Source organism: Diadema antillarum, unplaced genomic scaffold, assembly GCF_040938485.1.
Source record: "Diadema antillarum isolate AM-2024a unplaced genomic scaffold, OU_Dant_1.0 scf00000157, whole genome shotgun sequence".
Lineage (NCBI taxonomy): Eukaryota > Metazoa > Echinodermata > Echinoidea > Diadematoida > Diadematidae > Diadema > Diadema antillarum.
Genome location: NW_027271046.1, coordinates 943,590 through 951,402, shown reverse-complemented (window position 1 = coordinate 951,402; position 7,813 = coordinate 943,590).

Below are 7,813 nucleotides of genomic sequence, written 5' to 3'. Positions count from 1 at the left end.
GGATCGTGATTTGTAATCTAATTTTCCCATTTTTCGTACATTGGTTCAAAGTATACATGGACAGTAGCGATTGACAGATAAGTCTTACCATTGAGGCAACGTTACCTGCTTGCCCACAAGTGTACACTGCAGTCATTGATATTCTTTTTTACACAAACTTTGTTGTGTTTTGAGGTTTCCTTTTTTTTACTACATATCTCGGCGTATATATAGGACCCATTGTGCCACAGCCACGGAAGACATTCTTTACTCAGCAGTGGCACGAAGATTTTGATAGCACGCAAACGAAGCAAAACTACGTTCTAGGGCTATCACCTTTTTAAAATTTGCAATCTTTGGGTAGTGTGCGTAACATGTTCGTGACACAAGTCGATAAACTACTCTAATTCTCGACACAGGGTATATCGTGTATAATATATGGTCAATGTGATATCCCTCAAATCAGGCCTTCAGACAGACCAATTCACCCACATTCTGATCACAAGCACTTATAGTAAGTCACACTTACGCTCAGTGGCGTACCGTGGGTCAAAACTTTGGGGGGGGGGGGGGGTTCACCTCGTGGAAAAGTAATTTTGAGGGTGTGTATGCTTGTGCGTGCGTGCGTGTGTATGTGTATGTGTGTGTGCGTGCGCTGTCAGTCTGCAAACTTAAAGGGGACCTCCGGGTGATTTTCAGACTTTTACATTTGAACAACTATAAATCAGCTAAACTGAGTACAGAGTTTCAGAAATTATAGTGATTGGGATGAGGAATGAGAATGTTTTCAAAATTTATGACAAAGTGCAATGAACAAGGATGATGACATGGCAGCCTCACCATGAGTCGGGGCTCACGGAAGCAGAACAAAAGAAGAAGGCATGCATAGATTCTTCACAGGTGAACTTCTTGAGCAAGTGGTCTTGTAATGGAATTGCACTGCTACATTTCTGAAATATATGAGGCTCTGATGTCATGTCATCAACACTGTTCAGTGTAATTAGTTTAAGATTTTCAATTTATTGGCTTCTCTGCTCAAGGACCACAACAAATTGCACGAATCTATACATGGAGTTGTTGATTTATGTACTACATGATGTGAAATTATGAAAATCGTCCGGAATGTCCCTTTAATGGGGACTACAATAACGGAATGTGATACATTCCACAGAGCAGTCATTGAGCAACATCGTAAGTTTTCCTTACATGGATTATGGAATGACGGTGTGAAACGACAAGTTACTGGCAGCAACATCAGGAGAATTGCATAACAATTCAATGCGAGCAAGCGGAGCTAGCAAGCTTGAAATTGTGACATTTTACAGTCCAAAAACTGCCGTTTGTAGCGATGTTTTTTCGCTTTGGAATTTAAGGGGGGGCAATTACTGGCAGCAACATCATGAGAATGGCATAACGATAATATGCGAGCGAGCGGGGCGAGCAAGCATGAACATTTTGACATTTTTTTACAGTCCAAAAACTGCCGTTTGTAGCTATGTTTCTTCGCTTTGGAATTTAAGGGGGCAATTTACTGGCAGCAACATCAGGAGAATGGCATAACGATTAGATGCGAGCGAGCGGAGCGAGCAAGCTTGAAATTTAAACATTTTACAGTCCAAAAAAACTGCCGTTTGTAGTTATATTTTTTCGCTTTAAAAATTATGGGGGGTGCACCGGGCGCAACCGCTGGCAATTACTGGCAGTAACATCAAGAGAATGGCATAATGATGATATGCGAGCGAGCGGAGAGAGAGAGCTTGAAAATGTTGACATTTTACAGTACAAAAACTGCCGTTTGTAGCTTTTACTTTTACGCTTTGGTCACTGGGCGCAACTGCTGGCAATTTACTGACAGTATAACATCAGGAGAATGGCATAACGATGAAATGCGAGCGAGCGGATTTTGACATTTTACAGTCCAAAAACTGCCGTTTGTAGCAATATTTTTCGCTTTGGAAATTAAGAGGGGGGCGCCCATGATAGTGCCCCCCCCCCCCTTCATCCACCACTGGTAGTCAAGGGTGTCGGTTTATGTTCGTGATTGGGGGAGATATGACCAGCGAAGGGGCGTCGAAGTGACCAAGCGGGGGAAAGATGTTCAAAATCTGCACTATAGAGCATCCCCAAATTGTTTGTGTTTGTGTGTGTATATGTTTTATATACATGGAAAGGTTAGGAAATAGCCCAGGTCAAGTTTTATTATTGGCAATGCAAGGCATTTTAAGATAGACTATAGTATGTATAAAGCAATTAACACTGCAAAATCAATGATCTGGCTTTGATAACGAAGGGTAAGGTACAAAGGTGTACATTCTATATCACATTGCGCAACGTTGCAGCGACTCTTTTTGCCGTTCGGATGTTCTGAGTACACTGCGCACATCCTACTTATATTTAGAATGCCAACCAGGAATCACGCTGAATCACAATCTTTTGTCGGTTCCAGGCTTTGTCAACCACGTTCCACACTAAATACCTCTTTAATCATGGTTAAAAGAAATCTTAGAAAAATATCTTATTTCTTGATCACCCTTTCATGTCGATTTCAAAAGCAGTTTACTAACCCTTGCATTACCATTTTGGTGAGGTCTTTTTTGTTTTTTGTTTTTGTTTTTGATTTGGGGTTTATTTACCAGCGGATGGGGGGGGGGGGGCACGTGCCACCCCTCCCCCCTTAGTTACGCCACTGCTTACGCTTTAATAATTCCTCAGAGGCTGTTGATCTGTGTCGTAGCATCGTTCACAAGGTGGACGCTTCTACTACGCACGTTTATTTTCCAAATAAATTATCCTCTAACTCACATTTTGTTTTTTATTTGCCTCAATTAATATTTAAGAAAACAGAGATGGGCAATTCCAATATTGATCTTCGGAATATGCGAGAATATCTATAACAATAAACTATGTAGTATATACATCGGCGAGAATCAGTTTATTAACGTTAATTGGTTATATTTTAACTAACATTTCTGATCATCTATACAGTATTATACCTATAGATATTGACGACACACAGAATTTCTATACTTATACCAACAAAACTTGAGACAAAGTGCAAATTTCATCTGCATTAGAAAAAAATATTGTTGTTCAACGACGAATTAATCACAGAAACATGAGACAATTTATCATTATGCGCAGACACAGATAGTGTCTCTGAAGCGTTCTAAGATATTATTCATCTCTTATTTTGGCATGCATATCCCCGATATTGAGCAGAAACATAACACAAAAATATTTTTTTTTCATGGACGGCAAAGGAAAATTTGTGTTCAATTAAGAAAATGAATGCCTTAAACAAAACAAAATTTGTATTCAGATTCAATATTCATTTATTGTAATCTGACAGTAACACAGTTTTTCAATCTAGCTTTAAAAGAAGATAACGTTTTAAATAATCTAACATAATCTGGAGGTGTATTCCAGAGGTTTGGTCCATTAGGTCTTATAGATTTTTGTGCAATTAAGGTTGCAGGAGGTCGCAGGAGGTCGTAGAGGTCGCAAGAGGTCATAGAGGTCGCAGGAGGTCGTAGATTTGAATCCCGCCCGAATATGTAGGCCTTTGATTATTTTTTATCGTGGCTACTAAACACTGATTAATTCGGTGCCTATACGTTGATGTAGAGCAATATCAATATCAATTGAAACACTTTATCAAATTGACCCCTCCTCCCCCCCCCCCCGAAAAAAGAAAGTCCTCCTGATAATTTATTTATCCCAGAACACAAGAGATGTTCGCGTGCATTATCAATTCGCAAAATTTCGCGAGTCAAGGTTTCCGAAATGAAAATGCACGCGACAGTTTTTGCCTACTCATGGGCGTCACCAGGGGGGGTGCGTTGGGTGCGAACGCACCCCCCTTCAGATCCTAAAAAAAAAAAAAGAAAAAAAAAAGAATAAATCAGTCTGCGAGCGACCTCAACGGCGGACGCTAAATAATTACTCTTTTCTAATTTTGTTTATATTTTGCACCAGGGACACACACACACACACACACACACACACACACAAATCAATTCGCACCCCTGTTTCTGGCAGCACTGATTTTGTACATATCTATTAGTATTCTACAGTGTTTACTATTTATCGACCGTACTGTAAATCCGTACGATACGGAGCACTTATACACGTTTACCCCATCCCACATAATCATAATATCCGCGATGAAAAGATTTTCTTGCTTTTTTTTAGAATTCAAGAAATCTGTCCAATTATTTCACCCAAAAGCAGTGGCGTTATAACTACGGAGCGGGGGAGGGGGGGAGGGGGGGGGGGAGGGGGTGCGCCCCCCTCCCAATCCGCTGGTAAAAAAAAAAGACTTACCGAAATAGTATTCGTCAAGTGTTAGTAAACTGCTTTTGAATGAAAGGGTGATCAAGAAATAAGATATTTTTCTATATGATTTCTTTTAACCATAATTAGATAGTGTGAAACATTGTTGAAAAAGCCCGGACCCGACAAAAGATTGTGATTCAGCGTGATTCCTGGTTGGCATTCTGCATATAAGCAGGATGTGCGCAGTGTACTCAGTACATCCGAACGAAGAGTCGCTACAATGTTGCGCAATGTGATGTAGAATGTACACCTTTGTACCTTACGCTTCGTTATATCAAAGCTAGATCATTGATTTTGCAGTGTTGCTTTACATACTAGTCTATGTAAAAATGTCTTGCATTGCCAATAAAAAGACTTGACCTGGGCTAATTCCTAACTTTTCCATGTACATATACGACACACACACAAACAAACACGCACAATTAGTTTAGGGGATGCTCTAAAGTGCAGATTTTGGACATCCTTTCCCCGCTTGGTCACTTCGACGCCACCTCGCTGGTCATACCTCCCCTGGCCAGTCATGAACATAAACCCACACCCTTGACTACCAGTGGCGGATCCAGGGAGATGGGCGCACCGGGCGCACCGGGCGTCCCCCCCCCCCCTCCCCCTTTAATTTCCAAAGCGAAAAAAAAAATAATATAGCTTCAAACGGCAGTTTTTGGACAGTATAAAATGTCAAAATTTTCAAGCTCGCTCGCTCCTCTCGCTCGCATTTAGTCGTAATGCCATTCTCCTGAAGTTGCTGCCAGTAATTGCCGGCAGTTGCACCTGGTGCGCGCCCCCCTTAATTTCCAAAGCAAAAAAAAAATAAATAAATAAAAATAAAGAAATAGCTACAAACGGCAATTTGAGGACTGTAAAATGTCAAAATTTTCAAGCTCGCTCGCTCCGTTCGCTCGCATTAATCTTTATGCCATTCTTCTGATGTTGCTGCCAGTAATTGCCTGCAGTTGCGCCCGGTGCGCCCCCCTTAATTACCAAAGCGAAAAAATATGGCTAAGAACGGCAGTTTTTGGACTGTAAAATGTAACTTTTTCAAGCTCGCTCTCTTCACTCGCTCGCATTTAATCGTTATGCAATTCACCTGATGTTGCTGCCAATAATTGCCTGCAGTTGCGCCCGGTGCGCCCCCCCCCCTAATTTCCAAAGCGAAAAAATATGGCTAAGAACGGCAGTTTTTGGACTGTAAAATGTAAAATTTTCAAGCTCGTTCTCTTCGCTCGCTCGCATTTAATCGTTATGCAATTCACCTGATGTTGCTGCCAGTAATTGCCAGCAGTTCCGCCCGGTGCCCCTCCCCCCTTAATTTCCAAAGCGAAAAACATATGGCTAAGAAAAGAACGGCAGTTTTTGGACTGTAAAATGTGATATTTTCAAGTTCGCTCGTTCCGCTCGCTCGAATGTAATCATTATGCTCTCCTGATATTGCTGCCAGTATTTGCCAGCAGTTGCGCCCGATGCGCCCCCTTAAATTCTAAAGCGAAGAAATATATAGCTACAAACGGCAGTTTGTTTGTTTTTTACTGTAAAATGTCAAAATTTTCAAGCTCGCTCGCTCGCTCGCTCGCATTTAATTGTTAATTGACGCAATTCTCCTGATGTTGCTGCCAGTAATTGCCGGCAGTTGCGCCCGGTGCGCCCCCCCCCCCTCCCCACCTCCTTTATTTCCAAAGCGAAAAAATATGGCTCCAAATTGCAGTTTTGGGACTGTAAAATGTCAAAATTTTCAAGCTCGCTCTCTTCGCTCGCTCGCATTTAATTGTTATGCCATTCACCTGATGTTGCTGTCAGTAATTACCATGCAGCAGTAAGATGCGCCCGGTGCGCCCCCCTTAATTTCCAAAGCAAAAAAATACGGCTACAAAAGGCAGTTTTTGGACTGTAAAGTGTCAAAATTTTCAAGCTCTCTCGCTCGCTCGCTCGCATTTAATGCAATTCTCCTGATGTTGCTGCCAGTAATTACCGGCAGTTGCGCCCGTTGCGCCCCACCCCTCCTTTATTTCCAAAGCGAAAAAATATGGCTACAAACGGCAGTTTTTGGACTGTAAAATGTCAAAATTTCCAAGCTCGCTCTCTTTGCTCGCTCGCATTTGATTATTATGCAAATTACCTGATGTTGCTGCCAGTAATTGCCAGCAGTTGCGCCCGGTGCGCCCCCCTTAATTTACAAAGCAAAAAAATATGGCTACCAACGGCAGTTTTTGGATTGTAAAATGTCAAAATTTTCAAGCTCGCTCTCTTCGCTCGCTCGCATTTAATTGTTATGCCATTCACCTGATGTTGCTGCCAGTAATTGCCAGCAGTTGCGCCCGGTGCGCCCCCCCCCCCCCTTAATTTCCAAAGCAAAAAAAAAAAATATATGGCTATCGCTACAAACGGCAGTTTTTGGACTGTAAAATGTCAAAATTTTCAAGCTCGCTCGCTCGCTCGGTCGCATTTAATTGTTATGCAATTCTCCTGATGTTGCTGCCAGTAATTACCGGCAGTTGCGCCCGTTGCGCCCCACCCCTCCTTTATTTCCAAAGCGAAAAAATATGGCCTCAAACGGCGGTTTTTGGACTGTAAAATGTCAAACTTTCCAAGCTCGCTCTCTTTGCTCGCTCGCATTTGATTATTATGCCATTCACCTGATGTTGCTGCCAGTAATTGCCAGCAGTTGCGCCCGGTGCGCCCCCCTTAATTTCCAAAGCAAAAAATTATGGCTACAAACGGCAGTTTTTGGACTGTAAAATGTCAAAATTTTCAAGCTCGCTCGCTCCGCTCGCTCGCATGTAGTCGTGATGCCATTCCCCTGATATCGCTGCGAGTAATTTGTCGTTTCACACCGTCATTCCATAATCCATTCATAAGGGGTACAACCCTCTCCGGCACTTCCACACCGTCCCCCCCCCCCCCCCCACCCTTGCTCGCTCCCTCGCATACTATCCCCCCCCCCCCCCCAAGATGAAATCCTAGCTACCGGCGCGCCGGTGCCCTTTCCCCGCTTGGTTTCCCTCAAAAAACAGTAAAAGTCTAGGGATTGAGAGCTTCCTATATTCCAAATGTCTGTCCAAAAAATCTCGTAAACATTTAGTGTCAAAACGCACCCCCCTTGAAAAAAAGCTGGTGACGCCCCTGCTACTATACCATATGCATTGAATGTCAGTGGCGATTCGCGAACGTTTTGTGCCATGAAAAAAGACCGTCGGCTCCAAGTCACGACAATATCATGCCGCGAAAATGTTTTGCTTTTCAACCGAGAAACTATCTTGTTTCACCATGGCTCAACTTCTGTAATAGCCTACTACATAGAGTTACTGTAACAAATCCAAAATTGATGCGTTATTTCTCGTACAGAAAAGGACATTCCAATGTGTATATATGTCTATTTAGCTCATACCTCTCCTTTATCAAAACAACTATAGAACTATGAGAGTACATGACCTCTGTACCTACCAGTCTGCACTATATGTTAAAGCACATCAACACAATTGCTTCATTTCTTACACGATACATT